The following is a 27217-nucleotide window of genomic DNA, read 5'->3' on the forward strand; positions in this document are numbered from 1 at the left end:
GCCCCTGCCCTTCTTGACCCTACCTTCTCCTGAGCGGTTAAGTCCTGACCTTGAGGTCCTTCCAGGCAGCTAGGGTACAGCAGAAAGAGCACTGGACTTGGAGTCCAATCACGTGGCTGCAAGAGCCAGCTGTGCTGCCGCTGCCCAGCTGTAGGAGCTTGGGGGAGCCTCAGCACCTCTTTTGGCCTCTATTTCCTCCTCTGTAAAATGGGATCACACTGTCTGCCCTGCCCACTTCAGAGGCCTATTTGAGAACTACTGAGGAAGAGGGCTGGTTGGACTCACGGCAGAGTGTGTTCCCCAAATGTAAGATACCCCAAACTCCTGACAGTACTCAACAGTAAGTTTGCACAGAAAATAATACAGGGGCAGGGGCTCCATTTGTTGAGGCACTTGTTTGAGGACCAGGCTGGGGAAGAGCTGGGCAGACCACCTGGCTCCCTGAAGAGTGCATGGGCCTCTGTCCCCTCCTGGCTTCCAGGGGAGGACTGTCTGGCCCTGACTGGCTCCGTCCCCTCTGGCCTAGGTTCTGAGCGCAGCCTGAGGCTGCTGGGGCCTGCTCCTTCCCGTGGGCCCATTCCTCCCACAGGTAGGTCTTAGACATTTGCCCGGAACTCAGGGGCTTGGGCTCTGCCCCGCAAAGGGGGTTTCTGTGTGGTTTGGGAAGGACAAAGAATGTCTTTTGCCAACAGGGCAGAAATGACATGGTGGGTATTCCTGGCAGGCACATAGAAGTGGTACGCTGGCCTTCAGTCTGACATGGGCGCCACCGAGCCAGGGAAATGCACTTTTAATTACAGCGTGGATGTAGCCGGCTGGACTCAGGCGTTATATTTTATTTATTTATTTATTTGTTTTTTTGAGATGGGGTCTCACTCTGTCATCCAGGCTAGAGTTCAGTGGCACCATCTCAGCTCACTGCAATCTCTGTCTCCAAGGGTCAAGCGATTCTCCTGCCTTAGCCTCCCAAGTAGCTGGGATTACAGGGGCCTGCCACTACGCCCGCTAATTTTTGTATTTCAGTAGAGACAGGGTTTTGCCATGTTGGCCAGGCTAGTCTCAAACTCCTGACCTCAGGTGATCTGCTCACCTCGGCCTCCCGAAGTGCTGGGATTACAGGTGTGAGTCACCACACCTGGCTGATCTGAGTGTTTTATAGTATCCGAGTGGAAGGAACATTAACCAATTCCCCCGACAGGGGCTGGGGGATGGACTCACAGATGCTGAGGCCAGATTCGAGGGAAGGGCAGGGAGCCTTCTCCAGAAGAGTCAGGTGTGATGGGTGATGGGTGGAGGAGAGAGGAGAGGTGGGAGGGAGCAGCCTCGGAAGACAGAGAGTGCCCTAATGTGGCAGTCAGAGCCGCCTGAGATGGAATCCAGGCTGGCGACTTCCTGGCTGGGTGACCCTGGGCAAGTTACTCAGCCTCTCAGCCTCGGAGCCTCAGCTTCTATTTCTCTAAAACGGACATAATAGTTGCTTTATTGCCAGGATATTATGAAGACTATAGATAATGTGTATGAAGTGCTGAGCATAGAGCCTTTACATGCAAGTGTAAAGAAAGAAAAACTTTATTTCCCCAGGGTAAGAATCAAATCTTTGATTTCCATGAATTTTATAATTTCAAAAAATTGTTTTTCTTACTATAAAGCAATATGTGGTCATTGACAAAATATTAGTATACAGAGATTTAAAAAAGACACAGATAGTCCCTTTGCCAATTATTATTTATGATTGTAATTTATTTATCTGAGACAGAGTTTCATCTGTCACCCAGGCTAGAGGGTTGTGGTGTGATCTTGGCTCACTGCAGTCTCCGCCTCCCAGGATCAAGCGATCCTCCTGCCTCAGCCTCCTGAGTAGCTGAGATTACAGGCACGCAGCACCATGCCCGGCTAATTTTTATACTTTATGAGATAGGGTTTCGCCATATCGCCCAGTCTGATCTTGAACCCCCTGAGGCTCAAGTGATCTCCCACCTTGGCCTCCCAAAGTGCTGAGATTATAGGCATGAGCCACTGCATTTGGCCATTGTTTCTTAAGTGTTACTGGTGGGATGTAAGGCGTCAGAAAGGTCTAATGGCCTAAATATTCTCAGAGTCCCTGAAATTATTCTGCTTCGACTGACCCTCATTTTGCCAATGTTTAAGCTGCTAAGTGAAGGTGAGGGCAGCATGGGGGTGGCAGGCCTTTGATTTGGTGACATTGGAAGCTGGTTCCACTCCTGGAGAACACCAGCCTCCCTGTGAAAGAAGGTCCTGCCCAGCCATCTCCCAGACCAGCAGCTTTTTCCATGAAATGCTACAGAAAAGGGCAAATAATTCAAGTTTTGGAGCCACACAGGCCTGGGTTGCAAGCTGACTTGGACCTTCAGATGCTTTGTCAGTGTTATTATTTTGGTAGAAATGATGCATGTGATTGTTTTAAGAAAGTGTAAAGAGGAAACCACAAACCCTACCACCGGAGGTTGTGAAGCAGCCTTCTAGTTGTGTCTCTGTGCAGAGAGGGCTGTGCACAGTGTGTCTCGGCACTTGCCTAATTCAGCTCTCAAAGCCTCACAGAGGTGAGCAAGGTGGAGTGTCAAGGCCGGGACGTGGTGGGGGTGACAATGGGATGCTGGCCCTTTATGAGATAGAGTTCATATTTATATGTGTCCTGTATTCATAATGTGTGTTCCAGTCAGGGCTGGTGAAGAGCCCTGTGCGTGCAGGGAGAGAAGGAGCTGTAAGAAAGCATGCCAGGCCAGGTGTGGCGACACACGCCTGTCATCTCAGCACTTTGGGAGGCTGAGATGGGCGGATCGCTTGAGGTCAAGAGTTTGAGAACAGCTTGGCCAACATGTTGAAACCCTGTCTCTGCTAAAAATAATTAGTCGGGCGTGGTGGTGCACACCTGTAGTCCCAGCTACTCAGGAGGCTGAGGCAGAAGAATCACTTGAATCCAGGAGGTGAAGGTTGCAGTGAGCTGAGATCAGGCCACTGCACCCCAGCCTGAGTGACAGAGGGAGACTCTGTCTCAAAAAAAAAAAAAAAAGGCATGCCAGTGCCAACTAGGACAGGGCCCTCCAAGGGTCTCTCATCTATCCTGCACCATTTTCCAGGAAGCCAGTATGACACTGTGGTTTAAGACAGCGAACATGGGGTGCTGGGCTGCCTGGATTCAAAGCCAAGCTCTGCCACTTGCTAGCTGCCTGACCTGGGGCATGTTTCTTGATTTCCTCATGCCTCAATTTCCTCGTTTGAAAAGTGAGGGCCAATAATAGAACTTCTGTCATAGAGTTCCCTGACGTTTAAATAAATGAATTCAAATAAAGCACTTACCATTCCTGGTACAAGGTGAGTGATTCATACGTGTTCGTTGTTATTAATGTTGTTATTGTTATTCTATGACCACATTGCTCACGCTATGGAACCAGCCAGACAGCTCCAGTGGATCCGGGGCCAAATGGGTCTGGGCTCGGGTGCTCTGGGTTCCCAGATGGCCCTGCCTCTCCCTCCCTGAAACTCTTTGTCACTGGATCTTGCTCACCAATAGCACCCACCTTTTATCAAGGTTTGGGGAGGCAACAGTCACACTGGATATTTGGGAACATACGGTGTAATTTGTAAAGCCCTGGCTTATGTAAGCCCCCTGTTATTCTTGGCTACTTCTGATCTTCCATCCCCCAGATCAGAAGAGCCGGAGAAACAGTTGTTCTTGTGGTGGCTGTTTTTTAAAAACTGGCCTTTCAGGACCTTCTGAATTGATCTCCCATTTTATGTAGAGGGAACCCAAGGCCCAGGGAAGTGAAGTATTGTCACCTACCATGAAGTGGCTCTGCTGGGCTTCCAAGTGCAAACTAGGAGCTCCTTTCCAGATACTGGGCAGTGACCCGGTTCCGTGTCCATGCTGCAGGCTCTGAGAGCTGTGATGCTACTGATGCTTTGCTTGAATCTTTCAGCATAGCTCCATGCTCAATTAATGCTGTTCTGGAAGAATCATAGAAGCACATCTTTAGCCCTCTTATACAGAGGAAGAAACTGAGGCTCAAAGAGGAGGACTGGCTGCTCTGAGTCACACGGTGACCAGGCTTGAGCCCAAGGTTCCTGGTGTCTGGGCCAGTGCTGTGGCCACTCCTTTCCACTTAGTGCACTTGCTGAGCCCTCCACGAAGGAGGAACAGAGGAACAGAGCCACTGTGGGGAGTGCTGTTGGCACCAAGAAGATGGCGGGAGAGGGTAGAAGCCTGGCTCTTGGGGCCAGGCCTGAGGTGTAGGACAGAATGGCATGTGGCTTTGCTCAAGACCATATTTCCAGGAGGGGGTTTCTTTATCCATCTTAAAGCCATCCTTTCATGAAGGTTGGAGAGGGAGGAGACCAGGCTTGTTCTATCCTGCAGTTGGGGAAACTAAGGCAGAAAGCTTCAGAACAACATAGTGATTCATTTATGGCCAAAAGAGGCCATGTCAGCGCCTTCTGCTCTCAGCTCTCCAACTTCCGAAGCTCTGGCCCAGATACCCCCAGCCCTTGAGGGTTCCCTCAAACTGAAGGGATCTAGAGGCAGAGGGTAAAGCCCACTCAGCCTCTCATTTGCTGGATGACTTTGGAACAAGTCGTAGTTCTTCTCTGGCCGTGGTTTCCTAATATGTATAATACGTTGATGGTAATTCCTGGCCTCATTCATCCCCTGAGGACAGATATAATCATAAATGGATGTGATTTTTCTTTGAAAATTATAAAATGGGCTGGGCATGGGTGGCTCACACCTATTATCCTAGCATTTTGAGAGGCCCAGGCGGGCAGACTGCTTGAGCCCAGGAGACCAGCTTGGGCAACATGGCGAAACCCTGTCTCGAAAAAAAAAATTAGCTGGGCATGGTGGTGCACGCTTGTGGTCCCAGCTACTCAGGAGGCTGAGGTAGGAGGATCACCTGAGCCCAGGAGGTTGAGGCTGCAATGAGCCGTGCATTCCAGCCTGGGTGACAGAGCACAGCCCTGTCTCAAAAAAAGGAAAGAAAGAAAATATAAAGTGAAGGGCAAGTGTGTGAGGTGAAGAGAGATCAGATGGCAGGCATAGCTGTTGGGGGAAGAGGCTACTATGGGAGGTATCCATATTCTGTGTGGACATTGTGTTTTCAATATTACTCCATTTTTCATGTTGTCTTATATAATTAATTTGTCTTTTTATTGTCCCTGAAATTAACTTTAAAACAAGGGTAAGGAAATACAGAGAAGCAGAGAGAGAAAGAAGGAAAGAAAGCAAATCCATAGTCCCAACTCCCAGGACTCCACCTCGGACCCCGCCAGGGGAACCACTGTGAACATTTTGGTGGAATTCCTTCCAGGCCTTTTCCCATGCATATGTATCAAAATAGCAGTATGTATATGTGTATTGAAGACCATAGAATATTTTATTGATTGTTTTATGAAGTTTTCTTTTTTCCATTGGCAATATCTCAACATTTCACTCTGTCAACACGTGTTCTTTGATGGTGTTCTTTATTCACAGTGGGGAGTGTTCTGTGGGTGGGTATACAGTGGTTTGGTGCACCAGCCACTATAGATCCAAGCTGTTTAAGTGACATAGAAACTGATAACACCATGAGGTTTCTATCTTCAGTCTCTGCCCCAGGGGATGAGGCTGGGAGTGGAGTGGGGGCTTAGGAGACTTTTGGGACATGAGGACCACTGTCTGACAACTTAGGCTGGGGTGGGACTCAAGAGGGGTGGCTGGGAAGAGGGAGAAAGACCAACTCCCCATGGGTTGGCACAGATCTGTCTGCACCCAAGCCCTCCTCCACCTGTTCTCAGGGCCTCCTGCAGGGCTTGGGATGGCTTTTCTCCTCTGCTGACCTCTGGTCAGGGCCACCCTGGTGTGGGCAAACCAGTGGTGGAGGATGTCCAGAGACAGTGTGTCCTGGAGCTCGCCTTGTTCCCTGCTCAGCCCTCCAGGCCCTGAGCCCTGGGGAGGGGACTTTGTTCCATGACACTGAGGCCAAAGACTGCTCTTCTAGACTTGAGGAAGGCCTTGAGGGGCGAGGAGGAGGGAAGGGGGTGGTTTGTCTTGGGCTCAAGGTCATCTGATCTTACCTGTCATATGACAGGTGGGAACACTGAAGCCCAGAGATGGGAGGACTTTTGCCCAAGGTCCCACAGCAAGTGGTGGAAGTGTCAGGCCTGGTGACCTGCCTAGGGCTCCTTCCGTGACACCTCACTGTATGGGAAAGCATTGCCACTGAGGACACTGTCCCTACAGCCAGAATCCTGGTGCTACTACATACACTCATTGTCGGATGTATGACAATGGCCAAGTTGCTTCACTTCTTGGTGCCTCAGTTTCCCCCTCTCCAAAATGGTTCTAAGAATTGTCACAGCTGTATTTCATAAGGTTGCTGTGGGGCTTAAACAGGTAAATTCATGTAAAGTGCTTTGAACACTGCCTGGCACACAGTAGGCACTCCTAAATGTTAGTGGTTGGAGTTTTCTCTCCAGCCGTCCAGAAAATGTGAAGGCCGACTTGTACCCCTGCCCTTCTCTCACCAAATCTGCAATCCCAAAACTGGCTGAGCTGGCAGAACACACAGAACATGAAGACATCACCTTTCAGGTACGCTCAGCTGAGGGACTCAGGTTTGTCCTCTTTGGACTGTGTTTTCCCTGGATGTGCTAACAGGAGCCTGGACTTTTTGGATATTTTTATTTGCTACGTCACGGGGGATAAGTTACTTCCCCTCTCTTGGAAACAAGGGTTGGACTTCAGGACGGTTATAACTCCTTCCAGTGCCAAAGCAGGTTTGGGATGCAGCCTGGAATGGGGGGATTTGACAGTTGGGGACTTAGCAGGTGTTATGGACTGAACTGTGTCCCCCCAGAATTCACATGTTGAAGTCCTAACCCCCAGTGCCTCAGGCTGTTATGGTATTTGGTGACAGGGCTTTTAAAGTAAAGAGATGACTAAGGTAAAATGAAGCCATCAGGGTGGGCCCTAATCTAAATCTGCCTAGTGTCCTTATCAGAAAAGGAAATCTGCACAAAGACATGTAGAATTGGCCCTCTCTATCTGTGGGCTCCTCATCCATGGATTCAACCAACTCTGGATTGAAAATATTTGAGGAAAAAAAAGGATGTTTGTATCTGTACTGAATATGTATGGACTTTTTTTCTCATCATGATTCCTGAAACAATACAGTATAACAACGATTTACATAGCATTTGCATTGTATTAGGTATTATAAATAATCTGGAGATGATTTAAAGTATAGGGAAGGATGTGCGTAGTTTATATGCAAATACTGTGCTATTTCATATAAGGGACTTGAGCATCTGTGGATTTCAGTATCCGAGGCTGGGTTGTGGAACCAGTTCTCCATGGATACCGAGGGAGGCCTGTACAGAGGGAGACCTTATAGAGACACAGGAAGAAGATGGCCATCAGTAAGCTAAGGAGAGGGGTCTCAGAAGAAATCAACCCTGCCAGCACAATTTTTTCTTTTTTTTTTGAGATGGTGTCTCACTCTGTTGCCCAGGCTGGAGTGCAGTGGTGCGACCTCGGCTCACTACAACCTATGCTTCCTGGGTTCAAGCAATTCTCCTGCCTCAGCCTCCCAAGTAGTTGGGATTACAGGCCCGTGCCACCACTCCCAGCTAATTTTTTTTTTTTTTTTTTTTGAGACGGAGTCTCGCTCTGTCGCCCAGGCTGGAGTGCAGAGGCCCCATCTCAGCTCAGTGCAAGCTCTGCCTCCCGGGTTTACGCCATTCTCCTGCCTCAGACTCCCGAGTAGCTGGGACTACAGGCGCCCACCACCTAGCCCGGCTAGTTTTTTGTATTTTTTTTTTAGTAGAGACGGGGTTTCACCATGTTAGCCAGGATGGTCTCGATCTTCTGACCTCGTGATCCGCCCGTCTCGTCCTCCCAAAGTGCTGGGATTACAGGTTTGAGCCACCACGCCCAGCCTTTTTGTTTTTTAAGATAGAGTCTCGCTCTGTCACCCAGGCTGGAGTGCAGTGGTGCAATCTCGGCTCACTGCAACCTCCACCCCCCAGGTTCAAGTGATTCTCCTGCCTCAGCCTCCGAGTAGCTGGGACTACAGATGCCTGCCACCACGCCCAGCTAATTTTTTTTTTTTTTTTTGTATTTTTAGTAGAGACAGGGTTTCCCCGTGTTAGCCAGGATGGTTTCGATCTCCTGACCTTGTCATCTGCCCACCTCGGCCTCCCAAAGTGCTGGGATTACAGGCGTGAGCCACCGCGCCGGGCCACTCCCAGATAATTTTTGTATTTTTAGTAGAGACAGGGTTTCACCATGTTGGTCAGGCTGGTCTTGAACTCCTGACCTCAGATGAGCTGTCCACCTTGGCCTCCCACAGTACTGGGATTACAGGCGTGAGCCAGTATGCCCAGCCATCCCTGCTGACACCTTGATCTCAGACTTCTAACCTCCAGAACTACGAAAAAAATAACTGGCTGTTGTTTAAGCCACTCAGTCTGTGTGCCTTGTTATGGCAGCCCACGCAGACGGATACAGTGGGGTAAAGGTTGTTCATCTGGCTCTGTAAGGATGGTTTTGGATTCACCAGGTTGCCAGGACCTGTTGAGGGCAAGGATATGTGTTCCTGGTGCTTCCAAGAGTCCTTCAGCGTTGGTCCTGTGGCCCCTGGGGTCTCTGGGATGACAGAAACCAGGGCTGAGCATGTAGAGAATGGTGGATCATTCTAACCCCACTGTGTGCCAGCCCTGTGAGTTCTTTGTCTCCCTTAGTCCTCCCAACACTTCAGGGTAGATATTCTTAACGACATTTTTCAGAGGGGGAAACAGCGGCTCAGAGAGTCACCTGCCCAAGGATTCCAGCCGTTGTCTACCTGACCCCAGACACATGCTCTTTCCTGTATACGCTGTGCCCCTCCAAAAAGCCCTCCCACACTGCCCTGGCTGGCCTGTGCCCCTGTCACTGCATGGCGGTGTAGACCCTGGCACCCTGTACCCCAAAGGCAAGGGAGAGCCAGGAAGGGCCCAGGCTCCAAAGCAGGAATGTACCCCCCGACCCCCCACCCCCAGCTTTCCTCAGCTCTTTTTCTGTTGTTTCTTTGGTCAGCCGGGCCCTGTTATCTTCCTCTGAGCCTGACGCCTTGTTCTTCCTGTTTAAAATTCAGACTCTGGACTTTTCCTTTGGGGGCGGTTATATGTTTGTTTTGTGTTTTGGATTCTCCTCCAGCCCCTGTCTCTGGCACTTTAGGTCACCCAGCCTTAGCACTAACCCCGTTTTGAATACCCCTGTGCCTGAGTGAGTAGCGGGTCCTCTCTGCCCAATTCCCTGGCAGGGGAAGAGGGAGGATTCTGCTGCTCTTTCTCTGGCTGTCACATCCAGGCTCCACCAGCCCTGTTCCGCTGCCCCCTGTTCACCCCACGGCTCCCCCTCCGGTCCCATCCCACGCTGAGGGGCTCCAGGTTCCCTGCAGCACTCTGTTTTGAACCCAGCATACCCCAGGAAGGAGATTCAGCCATAGAAGAAGAAAAGAGCTCAGTCCGATGGGCTCCGTTTTTGATAGTGGAGACAAGACCCTAAAATACCTGGCATTGCTGCCTAAGGAGAGAGGACATGGATCTGGGAGCAAGGAGACCTGGGTTCCCATCTTGGCTGTGCACTCTGTGCTGTGTGAGCTTGGATGGGTCATGTCCCTCTCTGGACCTCAGTTTTGCCACAGAAGGGTGGCTGGGAGTTGGGCCCGCTGCGCCTGAGGGCCTCCCAACCTGGTAAGCTGTGAGTTCAGGTCATCATGAGATGCTCCTGAGGACTCCGAGTGGGGTGACTGTGCAGAGACCCAGAGGATAGAGCACAAGCAGGGGGTGAAGTGTGCTCAGCTTTACAGTGCAGACCCAGCCCCACCTCCTCCAGGCAGCCTTCTCTGGCCGCCTGGGCTGTTGTCTGGGCCAGGATTCCGCCCTCACCAGGAACACTGAGAAGGCCTTAGGCTTGGAATGAAATGTTGGGAAGTTTTTTTTTTTTTTTTTTTTTTTTTTTTAAGACAGAGTCTTACTCTGTCGCCCAGGTTGGAGTGCAGTGGTACAATCTCAGCTCACCACAACCTCCACCTCCCGGGTTCAAGCAATTCTCCTGCCTCAGCCTCCTGAGTAGTTGGGACTACAGGCACCCGCCACCATGCTTGGCTAATTTTTTATATTTTTAGTAGAGATAGGATTTTGCTGTGTTGGTCAGGGTGGTCTCAAACTCGTGAACCTCAAGTGATCCGCCTGCCTTGGCCTGCCAAAGTGCTGGGATTACAGGCGTGAGCCACCGCACCTGGCCTTGATTTTTAACCTCTCTGAGCCTCAGTGTGTTTCTTTGTCAAATGGAAATAATAATATCTATCTTGCAGAACTGTTGGGAATACTGGAGATGGTGTGGGGCCTAGCACAGAATAGAGGGCCGGATGATCATTATCTCCCAGTAGGAGAGTGTATGTGAGGGCTTCTCCCTGGCTGTGAGCTCCTAGACAGCAGGCATCTGGTCACACCTATCCTTGGGTACCCCTGGCCCAGGGACCATTGACTGAAAAGGGGGCTGCATCAGTGGGATGTGGTGTCAGGCATCCCTTGACCTTCCCTCACTTCCACTGCTCACCTTTCTACTCCAGCTCTTGCTAGGGCAACGATTTCTGTGCAGGTGCCAACTGATAGCACTTGGCCTCCTGGCCTTGCAGCCCGGCTTAGTGCTTGCTTCCTGCCCCAGGTGACAAGAACCAGCGAGTGATGTTTTCCTTCCAAATTGCAGGGGACCAATTCTGAGCCACATCCTACCCATTCCTCAGAGGGTCCCCGGAATTATGGGACCCCAGGACCCCACAGCAGTGCTAGCTTCTTAATGCCCCTCAGGCTGGCTTTTATTCCTTGCCTGTTTCACTCATCCCAGGCCCTCATTTCTGACTCTGGGGGGCATCTGGGAGAGTCCTGAGACTTTGAGGAAGGTCCCTTGGGATGGTGGTCAGTGCGTGGGCTGCAGCCGGCATGCCTGGAAACCTCAGGCTGAACCCAGCTGGGTGGGGCAGGAGCCTGGTGATGAGGCACAGCCCTGAGCAGCGCCTTTGCCCAGATTCTCTCTGCTCTGCTCAGTGACGCAGAGGTAGGGGCTCATTGTCCCATCTTGTGGGCGGAGCCGCAGGATGAAAGTAGCAGCGCTGGGCATGGAAGTCCCCTGCAGATTCCTAGTCCACCCAGGCCTCATTCATCCTCCTGGCTCCCTGAGGAAGGGCCAGAGCCGAGTCCTGCTCCATTCCTTTCTCCTTTCATTTCCGGGTTTTGGAATATCTTTTCTGTTTACTAATTTTAGAAAAAGTCTAGCTGTTTTTTCCCATCTCTCAACTCTTCCCCTTTGAACCCTCAGGGAAGGCCCTGCAGCTCAGAGGCAGAGGTCTGAGGGGCTTCCTGCACCCACCCAAGGGCCCTGTAGCCTCCCCCAGACAAGGGGAAAGCTGGCTGCCCTAGAGCACCTTGCAAAGGTCCAGCTGTTAGGAGCCTTAGTTTCCACATCTGTAAAGTGGGCCCAATAACATAGCTGACCTTATAGGCCCCTTGTGAAGATTGGTTCAGTTAATATAGAAGATGACCCCTGGTGAGCTGGCTCTATTTTATTGATTGTCCTGAGTGGTTCCCTACCTCCTCAGGCAGCAGAATCAGGTTGTGGCAGACTTGGGTGAGGTATGGGACGGAAGAGCACCTAGAGTTTGGAGCCAGAGAACCAGGTCCCAGCCTGGCTTTGCTGCTAACTGGCTATGGAACTTTGGCCCCCTGCACAGTGCTGAAGACGCCACCTGTACATGGGTACATTGTGAGGAGGCTCCAGTGAGGGGGTAGGGCTGGTATGCTGGGGCTTGTCCCTGCTGGCCTGTTCTCAGTCCCCACCCCAGCCAGCCTCAGCACAAGGAGGGCACAGTGATCCCCATGTAGCTGGCTCCCAGCATCCTGCCGCCAGCTCCCCAGGCTGCCCGTCTGCAAGCCCTGCCCAGCCCTGCCCGGCCCGCCAGGGTGGCTGAGGGCCTGGAGCCGATGGAATCAGCGTGCCCTTCCCTTCTTTGTCTGCTGGTGCTTCCTTCCCTTCACAGCGTGCTTTCTTTTTTCTGGTTTATCAGGCCCTGGGGAAAGCCTGGGCCAGCCAGGCTCCCAGCCGAGCACCCTTGGGAGGCCGCCAGCCGGGAGCAGACATCCCCATCTCAGTCTCCAAGCCAGCGGCTCAGCAGTCCCCTCCCTCCACCTGATCCCAGCAGCTCCAGCCTGGCGGCCAGGGCCCAGGGACCCAGGCCCAATCCTAGCATGGAGGTGGTGGGGTTCCCCAGTGTCCTGGGACCTGAGAGCTTCTCCTTCATAGGGTGGAAGCCTGAGGAGCCCTTTGGATACATTGAGATCCACCCCCCTCCTCACTTTAGGAAGGAGGAAACCGAGGTCTACAGACAGGCAGTGCCTGGAGGAGCTGGACCCCGGCTCAGGGCTCCTTCTCAACCAGCCGAAGCTTCCTCTCCTCTTCCGCAACACAGCAGGCAAGTCCAAGGGTCTGTGGTCCGAAAATTCCAGCTGTGTATCACGACCCCATCACTCACTAGCTGGGCAAGTTAACAAACATCTGTTCTTCAGTTTACAAATCTATACAATGAAGATAATGATGCCTGTTTCACTGGCTGTTCTGAAGGCTAGAGGAGCCAATGTAGCTGACTGCCCACCCCAGGATGGGCATTCTCAAAGAGAGTGATATTGCCATTTGCTCAAGGGAGCAAAACTTGGTTCAGGAAGGGGGTTAAAAAAAAGTCTTAAATTATGAATATACATAGAGTGCATAGCAGATTTTCAGTATCTCTGTGCGGCTAGAATTTTGTAGTGGGGAACGATTAGAAAAAACTGTTACAAAGATTCTTTAGGGGATAGGAGTCCTTGTGAACAAAAAGGTGAGCAACATCACTCTAAAGTTAGAGCTCCGTTACTTCAGCCCTCTACATACCCCTTTCCTCTCTTCTCTGGCTGCCCCCACCCAGCACAGGCTGTGCAGTAAGGTCAGGAATCAGGTTATGCCCGTCTTCTCAAAAACTCCTGAGAGGGGATGGTGGGATCACCCAAGTTCTGACATCAGAAAAGCTCACTCATTTGTCCATTCATTCATTTGACTTTGCCCAAGGTCACAAAGCTACCTTTCAGAACAGTGCGCAAGTTGGGCAGTGACGGCCCTGATCCCAGCTCTCAATGAACAGCCAGGACAAACGGCTGGGAAATGTGATACACCTGTACTAGAGGTGGGACCAAAGCTGGGTGGGCAGGCTTGGTGGGGTGGCAGGCTCATCAGAGAAAAAGGGACATATGAGGGGGGCTTTGATGTATGGGTAGGAGTTCTCAGAAAGAATAGGGCAGAAGGAAGTGCCAGGTTAGGGGACACAATCTGAGCAAAGATACACAAGTATGCCTGAGGACTGATGTGGGATTGGAGCTCTGGCAAGGAGTAGGTAAGCAGGAGACCATCACACCCAGGGGGTGACCTCACTGAGTAGCCTTGTTCATCATTTCTCTTTAGTCCAATTTCTCCCCTGTAATGTCCTTTTTTTTTTTTAGGTGGAGTCCAGTGGCACAATCTCAGCTCACTGCAGTCTCCAGCTTCCACCTCCCAGGTGCAAGCAATTCTTCTGCCTTAGCCTCCCAAGTAGTTAGGACTACAGATGCGCACTACCACGCCTGGCTAATTTTTGTATTTTTAGTAGAGACGGGGTTTCACCATGTTGGCCAGGCTAGTCTCGAACTCCTGACCTCAAGTGATCCACCCGCCTCAGCCTCCTAAAGTGCTGGAATTACAGGCATGAGCCACCACCCTGATCAAATGTCCTTTGATATGCAAGTCATGTGTGTTCTTTGTCGGAAGGTTGGGAAGCCTTGAGAAACAAACACAAGCCCCAGTCTTCCAGGTTGGAGGGAGTTTTTGCAGAGGTTTCTGTGCTTTGTGTCTCCTCCTCCTGTCTCTGATGAGCCGGCCCTTGCTTTCTGGACTGCTCACAACTCTGCTCACAGGAGACAGCTCTGCCCCGACTGTGGGGCAGGTGAGGGAGCTCCGAACTGGAAAGAAGCTGGGTCCTGAAGGGGCTTCTTCTCTGGCCTTAGCTCCCGTGCCTGACCTGGTTCACTTTCAGGAGGTTCTTCGTCACATCTACCCAAAAACTCTCTTGCCAAAGGAGAAGCATATTATTTCTTGCATTCTGTGCTACCTACAAGCAGTGGGTAGCAAAGAACTCTGGGTTTCTGCATGTTTATTAGATAACTAACCAATCAAATAAAACAAACACACCAACAATTCCTTGCAGGCCCCTTGGGCAGAGCTAGGCTTTGCCTGGGACACCTGTCTTCAGTTGCCCCTGAATCTGAAGCCTTTAGACAGAGTAAACCTGATGACTTACATTATCTGTGACAAAGCTTTCAGACTTCTCCCTCTGCAAGAGCAATGCCAGCCACACCTGGGCTCTGCCCAGGCCTCAGTCTCCCCATCTGTTACATGAGGGGACTGGACAAGTTGATCTCTTTAGCCTTTTCCAGTACTCACCCTGTGGTTTCAGTGATCACACTGTCATACCTCCTTGCTTTGGCTCCTGCAGTGCCCTCTGCCAGGGATACCCTGCCTATTGTTTCTGTCTGGCCCACTCCTCCTCACCTTTCAAGACCTGTTTCAAAAGCCACTGCTTCTGGGAAATCTTCCCCCATCTTGTAAACTAGAAGAACTCATGCCTTATTCTGGAATCTTACCCCGTAGGGCTCGTATCTTGGCAGTGCACTGAGAAGTATGTCCTGGCCCACCCAGGAGCAACCTGAAATCGGGGGCTGTTTTGCTCCACACTGAATCCCAGCACTAGCACAATGCCTGACACTTAGAGGATGCTCTGTGAACCTGTGGAATGAATGAATTAACTAATGAGGGAGTCAATGGCTGGATGACGCTAAAGGTCAGTGGCTTGGGAGGCCTCCCCCACTAACCATGTCTCAGCAGCTTGGTGAAATTGGCCAGTAGTTGGCATCTGATGTGGCTCAGCTGGGAGGGCTGGGTGAAGTGCATGTACCCATTTATTTGGTTTGGCTGGTCTGTTGCCTTGCACAATGCAGCCTTAGTCTGGGGAAGCTCATGGGAGCAATGGGGAAGTGGGACAGGGAGGGCCCACAATGGTCTGAAGATTCTGGCTGCCTGGGTCACCAGCCATCTGGGCCAGCCTCCTGGCCCTCTGACTCATCTCCGGCGGCCAGGGCACAGAGATGGCCCAGCCAGTGCTGGAGGTCACCAGGCCTGGCCAGCAAATAGAAATGACTCCTGAGAGCTACTGCTCCAGCCCTGGACCTAGAATACAGACAGGGAAACTGAGGCCTGGAGAAAGAAAGCCCCTGCCCCAGGACTCATCATCAATGTGTGGAATCATAAAAGCTGAGTGGGGTGGGAATTCAAAGCTTACTCTGGTCTAATTCTATATCTATCTTTTTTTTTTTTTTTTTTTTTTTTTGAGATGGAGTCTCACTCTGTCCCTCAGATTGGAGAACAGTGGTGTGATCTCGGATCACCACAACCTCCGCCTCTTGGGTTCAAGTGATTCTCCCACCTCAGTCTCCCGAGTAGCTGGGACTACAGGTGTGAACTACCATGCCCGGCTAATTTTTGTATTTTTAGTAGAAATGGGGTTTCACTGTGTTGGCCAGGCTGGTCTCCAACTCCTGACCTCGTGATCCGCCCATGTGGGCCTCCGAAAGTGCTGGGATTACAGGCATGAGCCACTGCACTGGGCCCCCCCCTTTTTTTTTTAGATGGAGTCTTGCTCTGTCACCCAGACTGGAGTGCAGTGGCGCAATCTCAGCTCACTGCAACCTCTGCTGGGTTCAAGCAATCCTCCCACCTCAGCCTCCCGAGTGCTAGGATTACAGGTGCCCACCACCACGCCTGGCTAATTTTTGTATTTTTAGTAGTGACAGGGTTTCGCCATATTGGCCAGGCTGGTCTCAAACTCCTGCCCTCAAGTGATCTGCCCACCTTGGCCTCCCAAAGTGCTGGGATTACAGGCATGAGCCACTGCACCTGGCCTCTACATTTATCTTGAAAAATGGGGGGCCATACACCAAGTGAATGTCACCATGACTGCCTTTTGTCTTGTGGTTGTTGCATGTCAGACAGGAGGCTAAGTACTCCACTCTAGATTAGGGTTCATTTTATAAACGAGGAAACTGGCTCAGAGAAGTTAAGCAAGGTGTTAAAGATCACACAGCTGCTAAGTGGTACAACTAGGACTGAATTCAGTGCTAGACTGACGTTTGTGCTTATACTTCTGACTGCTTGGCAATACTGCCTCTTTGTTGCCAGATGTGGACCTGTGCATAAATTATATTCTTTGATTTTTTATCAAAATTTCTGAATTTTCTAATTTTTCTTCAATGACTATGGAATGCTTGTAAAATAAAATCAGCTACAGTCTTGACAATGTGGCAAGACCCCATCTCTACAAAAAATACAAAAATTAGCTGGACATGGTGTTACTTGCTTTTGGTCCCAGCTATTTGGGAGGCTGAGTCAGGAGGATTGCTTGAGCCTGGGAAGTCGAGGTTGCAGTGAGCCATGATCACGCCGCTGCACTCCAGGGTGACACCCGGTCTCAAAAAAAAAAAAAAGAAAAAGAAAAAAATCAGCTAAATGAAAACAGCAGTTGTGTATGAGTTTGTATGCATGTGTTTTAGCGATTTTCAACTAGTAGTGATACATTTATGCAGCTCTAAGTATCTCTAGGCATCTCTTTATACCTTTTCCCAAACCAGCTGTCTTCAAAATCAACTCCCTTCAAAAATTATTAAAGAGAGACCCCTCAGCCTTCCCCGCAACTTAACTGACTGCAGAGTCACCGGTATCTTTTGCAAACACAGACCCAACATGGTCAGAATGTTTCTGCGCCCAGGTGCTGAGGCAGCGGGGAAAACATTGACTTGGGAACCTGTGATCTGTGGTCTGGCGTGTTGCCTGCTCTAGAACGCTGAGAAAGTCACTGTTCCTCTCTGGGCCTCAGTTTCCCCATCTGTCAATGAGTTAGACCAGGAGAACTCTGAGGACCCTTCCTGACCTCGTGGTCCTGTTTGCAGAGTGTTCTGTAAACCTCAAGGTAAAATAAAGGCACCTCAGGTTATCTCACATCTCTATGGCAGTAGGAATTTCCAATAACTTCCCCCCCACCAGGTAACTGGCAGGCCAGCCACTCTGGGGACAGCCCTCTAGGCAATCCTGCCAACGTGTGTTTGTGAACAGAGTTCATCGAGGTCTTGCTTTGTGTAAATAGTGTGGAAACACAGACACCCTCCCACGCGATAGCCCTGGCTGCCCACCAGGTGATTGGTTTTGGATGCTCTATCTTGGGGGTTGACCTTTAAGGAAGCAGGCAAGAAGTCACTGTTCAGCATGTGCATCTCTTCTTGGAGGATCTGTAGTTTATCAGGGAACTGGGGAGGATGATGCTTATGAGAAAGGAGTGGAGGTCTGAGGAGGCACTTCCAGGATAAAGGATGGGCAAAGGGTGGTGTCTTCCTGAGGCCTCCCAAAGCACTTCCATGTGGGCCAGTCTGGTTGGCATGAAGAATCTGGGCCAATGGGGATGTCCTCAACTGTAAGCAAGCTCCCCCTGTGATTATCCTGCTGTTCCAACCCGGGGCTGTGCTGCTCTCTATTTGTCCCTAATGTCCTGTGTCTATGGCTGTGACTCTCTAGAAACAGGTCTGTTAGGCCAGACCTTTTCCTCCACAGTGGCCCTGACCATATAGAAAGGGCACAATGCTGGCTCCCGCATCCACTACCAACACCAAATTGGAGAAAGACTGGGAGCAAGTGGAGCCAGGAGTCTGGGGAGGCTTCCTGGAGGAGGTGGTCTCTGAGCAGAGTCTGCAGATGACCAGATAGAAGAAACAGGAGACCAGGACTTGGTTCTGAGGATGATGGGGAACCAGAGAACCAGGCCAGAGAGGAGGACGGAAGACAGATTTGTGTTTTAGAAAAGCAGTGTCTGTGGGGAGGGGGAGGAACTCACAAGCTTGAGATATGAAGGCAGACTGGTGGGGTCAGGTGTGGGTGAGAGAGGCAGTGGGAGGGGTCAGGGATGCTCCTAAGTTTCTGCCCAGGGGAAGAGACGGGAATCTCAACATGTCCTTTTAGGGCAGGTTGCATTCAAGGAGGTCAGGCAGAGCCAGGCGGGGTGTCCAGTGTGCCGCTAGACAAAGGCATTTGATGTTTGTGAGTCAGTCGTGTCCAGGTGGTGGTTGAATCTGTGAGCAAGGGTGAAGCTGTCTTGAGACAGTGGGAAGAGCGAGCCTGAAGCTGGGGTGTCCCAGTGTTAGAGGCAGGGTGATCAGAGGAGGAGGGGGACCTGGCGATCACGAGCCCCAGGACACACAGACAAAGGCGGTTCAGAGAGGGAGCATCCCACAGGGCCCAGCTGCACACAGGGTCATGTGGATTTGGCCACAGGGAGGCCACTGACGGGCTTGTCGAGGGTGAAGCAGACGCCAGATGGACCCACCAAACCCGAGGCCCTAGCATCTCTCTCGGGGGACCCTGCCACAGTCTCCCAGCTGCTGTCCCTGCTTCTGTCCTCGCCCTCCAGTCCATTCACCACACGGTGGCCCGAGGACTCTGAAAAACACGCCTGGGTCATCCCAAGGACTCTGAAAAACACGCCTGGGTCATGGCACTCCCTGCCTCCAACCCTCTCTCTACCTCCTCACCTCCACGCCTGACACGGACCACTGAGGCCCATGCCTTCTGGCCTCTGCCCTCTCCTTTCATGTCTTTGGCCCCTGCTCTGAACAAGGGGCCTGTTTTTGTTCTCAGATCTGTGGGGGTCTCCTCTGGCTTCAGCACCTCCACCCAGAAGACCCCCATGGCCCACACTCTCGCCCTTCACCTGGGTGGACCCCGCCCTCAGATCTGAGCCATCAGTGTCTTCCAAGGGAAGCCTCCCTGAACACCCGCTCCCTGCGCCCACATAATTCAGGTTCTCTAGTTTTATATGTGCTGTGCCACATACAAAACACTCCTCACAGCCCTACCTAAGTTTTTAATCGCGTGCCTTATCTGCCTTTCTCGTTAGAATGTGAAGTATTGAGAGGGGCCAGAGCCAGTTCTGCTGTGTCCTCCATAAACTGCAACCAGGCATGGCACTTGGCACGGAGTGGGTGCCCAGTACATGGGAATGCATTAGTGCTAATGAATGAGAACAAGGATACGAAGGGATTGAAGAGAGTATATAGGACAAATGTTGTCACTGAGACACTTGCGTGAGAAGCTGGAAAAGGACAGTGTGACTCTTGGAGGGGGCAGGGGGCTTAACCACCTGGTGCCAGCCTCTGTCAGTCTTCCTGTGTATATTAAAAAGGTAACGATAATATTGTTGGGCACACAGTGTGTGGTCAATAGATGCTGGTAACCAGCCTGGCACCTACTTCTGAAGTCTTACAGTGCAGTTCAGGCTGGGCTGAGGGTGCGGTCTCATCCACCATCCTGTCTGGACAGTGAATCTCCCCGAACCCCAGCAGGGCCAGCTCAGGGCTGGGCCCTCCTACAGCCCAGAAGAGCCGGGGGTGCTGCAGGGTCGTAGAACCTTGGCGTCAGGCCACTCCATTCCCAAGTTCCCAGGGACCCCTGCCCTCCCGGAACTGGAGCACCAGAGGTGGGACGAAGGAGGGGGTGCCGGGCATCCCTGGCCTGAGTAGGGCACTGTGGGGTCGACTACTGCCCCCAGCCTCTCTCTGGGGCGGGGCAGGACCCTAACAGGGTGAACCCGGGGAGGGCATCCCGGCTCTGAGTGGGGCGCATCAGGGTCGCCCCCACCCCCTCCCGCGGCCCGCCCCTCCCGCGCCGCCGGATGTTTGAGTTTGGTTTTTGTGATCGAGCGGGGCTGGGAGGGGCCGCCCGGAGCCGCAGCCTTATCGGGCTGTCTCCGCGCTGTCTCCCGCCGCCCCGGCCTCCCAGGCTGGCGGCCTCTCCCCCCACCCGCCCCCCGTCCCGGCTCCGCGCTGGCGGGCTGGTCCCTCTGGGCTCCTGGAGGGCAAAACTGGGGGTGGTGGGGTCCTGCAGAGCGAGCCCGCCCGCAGCGCCTGGGGCCTGGGGAGTGGGTGGGAGGGTAGGGCTGGTGTCATGAAGGCGCCCCGAGGGCTGGAGGTCCTACCCACTCCCTTGGCAGTGGATGTGGGAGGAACTGGAGGGCATTTTTTTTTTTTTTTGGAGATTGCCCCATCCTTTTTTTTTTTTTTTTTTTGAGAGACTGGTCTTAGTATGTTGCCCAGGCTGGTCTGAAACTCCTGAACTCAAGCGATCCTCCTGCTCTGCCTTCCAAAGTGTTGGGATTACAGGTGTGAACCACCGCGCCTGGCCCCCATCCCCATTTTATGGAAGAATACCCAGAACTCATAAAAGGACACCAACCGGCTAAAGCCACCCCCAGGCGCCATCCAGATCCTCCCTAGCCCTGGCCTGGAAAGGCTTTCCTCTCCCAGGGCCCGTTGCCCGTGGCAAAGAGGCAAGGTCTGCTGAGCCCCGGAATGCCAACCTCCAGTGAGGCCTGTGGGGGACCAGGCGCCAACACAGTGAAAAAGGATTGGGTTCCTCTCTCCGTTCCCAGCCACACTGGCCTCCTTTTGCTCTGGCTGTTCCCTCCGCCTAGAATGCTCTCTTCATCTCGGCTTACAGGAATCCTCTCTCTCCAGTGCACCCCCCAAGACTACCTTCATTCAGCCCCTGGGGGATGGAGGACTGGAACCTCACATATGAAAAAGAGCAAATACTACCTCAGGACAATCGAGTGAGGGTTCTGAAGCTTGGGGTCTGCTTCGTGAAGTGGGGAGCTGGTGATGGTAGAAGACACCTGTCTGCCTCCTTCTGCAACGGGCACTCTGAAGCACCCCAGGAGGTTTCAGGTGAAGACACCTGAGATGGGAGGAGGTGGTGTAACCTGACATCTGGGGTCTAAGGGAGGTCAGCCCTGCAGGGCTCATACCCAAAGGTGAATCTGAGCGCAGATTTCCTGCAGCCACTCAGCAGTCCCCACAGTGGTACCCACTGGCTATGTGTCAGAGGGCGGGGATGCTGAGCAGAGAGGGTAGGATTGGAGCAGGCATTGTGGAGTCCTGGGGGAGGAGAGAAGTCAGGGACCATCCAGGAGGGAAACGTTGAGCTGGTCTGGAGTGGTTAAAAAGAAGAAGGTAGGAACAGGAAGGTAGATTCTGGCACAGGCAAAGTTCTAGGGCCCATGAGAGGAATTTGAGGGCAGGGCTGTAGAAAGATGGAGGGGTGGCTGATGAAGGTGGAGGTGTCGGGGTAAGCTGGGGCCCACTGGGGAGACTCTTCATTGTTGTTGTTGTTGTTGTTGTTGTTGTTGTTGTTGTTGAGATGGAGTCTCACTCTGTCGCCCAGACTGGAGTGCAGGGGTGCGATCTCGGCTCACCGCAACCTCTGCTGCCCGGGCTCAAGTGATTCTCCTGCCTGAGCCTCCTGCGTAGCTGGGATTACAGGTGCGTGCCACCGCGCCCAGATAATCTTTGTGGGTTTTAGTAGAGATAGGGTTTCAGCATCTTGGCCGGGCTGGTCTTGAACTCCTGACCTCATGATCCACCCACCTCTGCCTCCCCAAGTGCCAGGATTACAGGTGTGAGCCACCGCGACCGGCTGGGGAGACTCTTACACCCCAAGGCAATGACAGAGGAACCTGTTTCACATCACTCAACTGACTCCCACATTCATGAAATGGTAAATTATAGGTGTTATGCCCATTTTATAGTCAAGCAAACTATGGCCCAGGGAAATGACTTGGCCAAGACTACCTCAGTAACTAGGAGAATTAGGAGAATTGGAATTTGAGCCCGGATCATCCTGTCACAAGGGCCCAGGCTGCTGCCTCCCTGCGACTGCCTCTGGGGAGTGACCTGGGGAGAGGCCTTTGGGTTCATGTACTCCAACCTCCTCCACTCTGTTTTTATGGATGAGGACACAGAGGGCCTGAGAGGAGCCAGGGTTGGTCCCACTGTCCTTCTTCCTAATGTGACACCACTTGACATCCTCCCGGGGTTCCCAGGCCAGGAGCTGGTTAATAACACAGATTTCCCTCCCCTCTGTGCAGCCTCCTGCCCTCCCATTTAGTAGGTCCTGGGTGGGGCCTGGGAATCTGTATTTTTGGCAAGCTTCTTGGTGGTTCTGGGTCTGCTGCTTGCCCTCAGGCATTTGGGGCCCATAAACGTTTCCCTCCAGCCTCTCACTGAGCCCCTTCTCCACTGGCTTCCTCCCTTCCCCCTCAGCTTACTCCCCAAGGGCACACATTCCCCCCATTCCCCTCCACTTGTGTGCACCCCAGGCCCTTCCTCTTCAGGCTCCCCCTCTCTCAGAAAAGTGAAAACACATGGTTTCCTAGGCAACCACATCCCTCCTCCTAGCTTGCCCTGAGACCTCCCAGCGTCTCTCCCCCTGTTCAGAGGAATATTTCAAATACCAGCCTTGCCAGCCTCACTGTCAGCTGGGGCTGACAAAGGCTGAGTCCCTGCAAACTCTTCTCTCTGCAGGACAATAGCCCTGTTCCCCTCCAACCTAGAGTCCTGGGATCTCAGGAACAAGTTCTAGGCCATTGCCTTAGTTATCCCCGAGGCCCACTCCGCTCACTGTCTCTCAGCAGAAAGGCCTGGTGTTATTTGGCCTTAGAGATTTGTTTGGATGGGGACACTAGAGCCCACAGAGGCAAGGGACTCACCCAGGTCACACAGCAAAACTGGCGTGACCAAGGGACTCCAGGGAACAGAAGGGAAGATCGGTTGAGCACCTACTACCTGCCAGGCACCCGTGCTGAATGTTCTGGAAACATAACTTGTTATCCCTCCCCATAATAACCCCGTTAGGTCCGTTTTTATTCTCATTTTATCGCTGAGAAAACCAAGGCTCAGAGGGGTGAAGTGCCTTGCCCTGGGCCACCCAACGAGTGAATGGCAGAGCCAAGTTTTAGAAAGTTGGATTTGTCTCCCCACCAAGGCCACAGTCTTTCCACTGGCCCCTGCTGTTCCCAAGGCTGGGCAGGGGTTGGGGGAATTACAGGGATCTGCGGATTCCTTCCTGCCTATTATTTTTACATTTCCTCATTAGGAGATTTTGGCTGAAGTTCTTTGAGGGCCGGGCTCCAGATGAGTTCCTCTCTCCTGCGGCCTCTCCCCATCTCTCAGCCCCAGATTCCCTGACCAGTATTTCCCATCCCAAGACCTCTTTAACCAGACGGGTAAGGTTAGAGGGCTGCTTTTTTTTTTTTTTTTTTGAGACGGAGTTTGGCTCTTGTCGCCCAGGCTGGAGTGCAATGGCGTGATCTCGGCTCACTGCAACCTCTGCCTCCTGGGTTCAAGCGATTCTCCTGCTTCAGCCTCCTGAGTAGCTGGGATTATAGGCACCTACCACCACATCTAGCTAATTTTTGTATTTTTAGTACAGGCAGGGTTTCACTATGTTGCCCAGGCTGGTCTTGAACTCATGACCCCAAGTGATCCGCCTGCCTGTGTCTCCCAAAGTGCTGGGATTACAGGTGTGAGCCATCACATCTGACTGAGAGCTGCCATTTCTGCAAGTCACGACGTCTCTCTGGGCCTCAGTTTCCCCACTGGTAATATAAAGAAGGTTGGAATAGAAGACTTTGAAGATCCATCCTAGCTCAGACATTCCTGAATTTTTACATCACGTGTATGTGTGTGAATGTGAGAATGTGTGTGATTGCATGTGAAATTGTAGAGAATTAGGGGTGTATATGTGTGATTACTGAGCGACTGTAATTAGAGGTATGTGGTTATATGTGGGGAATGTATGTGTGAGGGTGTGTGTGTGTGTGTGTATTATGTGTGGATGACAGGCTATGTAAGCGTGGATGGTTGGGAATGTAGGTGTGATTGTGTGACTATATATGTTTGTGGGAAGGGTGATGGTGAACATCTATATGTGTGTATTGGGAGTGAGCATGAGTGTATGTACATGTGTGGGTGATTGTGGTATGTGGATCTGTGTGCAATTTGTGCTGTCTAGGAGTATGTTACTGTGTATAATTACTTGTGTGCATGTGTGAGTGTGTGTGTGTGACTCTGTGTGGGTGATTTGGAATGACTGTGTGTGTGTGTGTGTGCGCTGGAGGGCAATGAAGCCTCATCTCAGCCTGGACCTGATTCAGAACCTGGATGGGGACTGAACCCTCTTCCTTGACCCACTGATGGGTGTGTCTGGGCTTGGGCAGAGGAGGGAACCCTGTGGGCACCCAGGGCACCAGCAGGCCAACGGAGCATGTTCCCCCTGGTAATTAGCTCCAGATGTGGCAGCATGGCCTCTCCCTGACAGGGAGCCTGGAAGATTCTGGAAATGTGTTCAGGCCCCAGCCAGGTCTCTTTGGGGGAAAAAAATTAACGGAGGAGAAAAAAAAAAAAAAAAACCTCAAAGACAAATCTTTATTGAAACATTTCATGACATGCACACCAAGTAATTGATTTCCTTATTAGCAGCAGATTTTTCTCCCCGCCTCTTCTCTTGCCTGAACTTACAAAAGCAAAAGAGGTGGAAAACCAGTCTAGTACAGACCCTGGACCGAATCCTGTCCCCCTGCGCCTTCCTAGGGCAGGTTAGCAAGGGGGTAACATTTGCTTTTTCAGGTCTAACTCTAGGTAGAGGGGCAATGATCATCTGGGGGACCAGGTTTCAAAAGCCTGAAAGCCCTCTGTCCGTCCCTCAATTTCTTCTTCTTCACCTCCAGCTGCTATGAAATCTGACCATTAGTGAGTCATTCCGTTTTCTTTCTTTTCTCTCTCTCTCTTTCTTCCTTTCTTCCTTCCTTCTTTTCTCCCCTCCCCTTTCCTCCCCTTCCCTTCCCTTTCTCCCCCACCCTGTTCTCTCTCTTTGTTTTTTGAGACAGGGTCTCACTCTGTTGCCCAGGCTGAAGTGCAGCAGCAAGATCATAGCTCACTGCAGCTTCCAACTCCCTGGCTCAGGCAATCCTCCCACCTCAGCCCCTCGAGAAGCTGGGACTACAGGTGTACACCATCATGCCTGGCTAATTTATACATATATATATATATTTTGTTTGTGTGTTTTTGAGATGGAGTCTTGCTCTGTCGCCCAGGCTGGAGAGCAGTGGTGCGATCTCGGCTCACTACAAGCTCCAGCTCCCGGGTTCATGCCATTCTCCTGCCTCAGCCTCCCGAGTAGCTGGGACTACAGGTGCCCACCACCACGCCTGGCTAATTTTTTGTATGTTTTAGTAGAGACGGGATTTCATTGTGTTAGCCAGGATGGTCTCGATCCACCTGCCTCGGCCTCCCAAAGTGTTGGGATTACAGGCATGAGCCACCGTGCCCAGCCAATTTTTATATTTTTTGTAGAGATGGGGTTTCACCATGTTTGCCAGGCTGTTCTTGAAGTCCTGGGCCCAAGTAATCCACCTGCCTTGGCCTCCCAAAGTGTTGGGATTACAGGTGTGAGCCACGACGCCTGGCCATTCCATTTACTTTGGACTTTCCTTCACATCAAAATGCACGTATGGGCAGTTCCCTAAGCACCCCTTAGTCGTTTACACAGAGCTCGTGCAGTGGACTCTGGGAACCTCCTTCCCGCCTGTAAAATGGAGGGTTCCGTTGTCAATGTCACGGGGTGGCTGTGGAGACTAATTGAGATCATCTGTGTGTCTTCCAAAGCGTGCTGTAAATGTAGCTGTTCCAATTATGTGACAGTGACCTTCTCACGTGTGGCACAGCCACCAATGGCACAATTGAAGGCCTAGGAGTTCTCAAGGGGACTAGGCCTTGCACTGAGCAGAGCAAGCAGAGCATGCTTCAGGAGAGGTGGTTAAGGTCCCTCTTGGGAGACCGTTCCCCTCCAACTAGAAAGCCAAAGCTACCACTCAGTCTGAGCCTGTGGCAGGTGGTGGCTCACTCTAAGGGTTCGTGGAAAGGGAGGGGAAGACACTTAACCCAAACATTCCAACATGCGTTAGGCGTGTTGTTATCCCCATGTGTCAGAGGAGGAAACTGAGGCACAAGGGGTTATACAAGCATACCAAAGAGCACCCAGCTGTGAGAAGGAAGGCAGGGATTTGAACCTATATGCCATTTATTTATGTAAAAACAAGGGCAGCCCCTTCTGTGTAGACGCACTCACCTACCTGTGTGGATATCTGATCCAGTGCTCCCCTCCTCCTCCAGTTCCCTGGCTGCCTGCCTCCTTTCCCAGGCCCCAGCCCTCCCCACATCCAGAAATCATAAAGGCACAACAGGGGCATCCAGGACCCTGCTATGATGGTGGATGAAAGCATAGGCCAGGAGCCCGAGTCTGGGCTGGTGTCCCTTGCTGTGATCTTGTGACCGCCTTCTTGCATGGGGTGGGGACAGCGGCTAGGAGCCGGAGTCCAGGCTGGGCAGGCAGGCCTGCCGTTTGACACGTCCCCTTCCATTCCACGCGGACTTCCTGCGAATGACCAGAGGCCTCTATGCAGTTCCTGTTCCCAGCGGCTCACAGTCGCCAGGACCAGGGAGACAAAACGTCCCTGAATGCGGTGGGGCAGGGAACAATATGGGGCGGGCGGAGGAGGGCCACAGGAAGTGTGTTAGGGACAGCCGGAGAGCTGGCGTGGGGCTGGGGGTGACTCAGGGACTTGTGACTTGATAAGGTACGATGACTCCGAAGGAAAACAGCCGGAGTCCAGTGGGGGCGCCGAAATGGCGGACAGGACGGGATTTCTGGCGCCTGTGCAGACATCAGTTCTTGAGTCCCCACAGGGCTCCCTGCAGCAAAAGACCTTAAACAATATCCAACCAATCACGTTATAATCCCTGGCTCTCTCAGGTGGGGATGATGATCCTGACCTCACTGAAGAAGGGACTGAAGGTCAGAGAAGTGAGATAACATCCACCATTCCAAGGTCACACAGGAATGTGCAATGGTACCTGGATACACACCAGGCCAGTCTGACTCCAGGTCATGTGTGCCCAGCTAGACTTCCTGGCACTCAACCCTGACCCCTGTGGTCCCCCAAAACCAGACACTCCTGTATTTGAGCCCAAAGCCTCTTACTGGGTCTTCACATCCTTACTTGCAAAGCCAGAGCCCCCATCATACCCCACCAAAAGACCCCCAATGTACAGGGCCATTTTGCCATTAGAATTTAGAGTTTAAGAAAATGTTTGAAACTGGGGAAAAGAACACCTCTTAGCTCCCAAATATAAC

Source organism: Chlorocebus sabaeus, chromosome 26 (genome assembly GCF_047675955.1).
Source record: "Chlorocebus sabaeus isolate Y175 chromosome 26, mChlSab1.0.hap1, whole genome shotgun sequence".
Classification (NCBI taxonomy): Eukaryota; Metazoa; Chordata; class Mammalia; order Primates; family Cercopithecidae; genus Chlorocebus; species Chlorocebus sabaeus.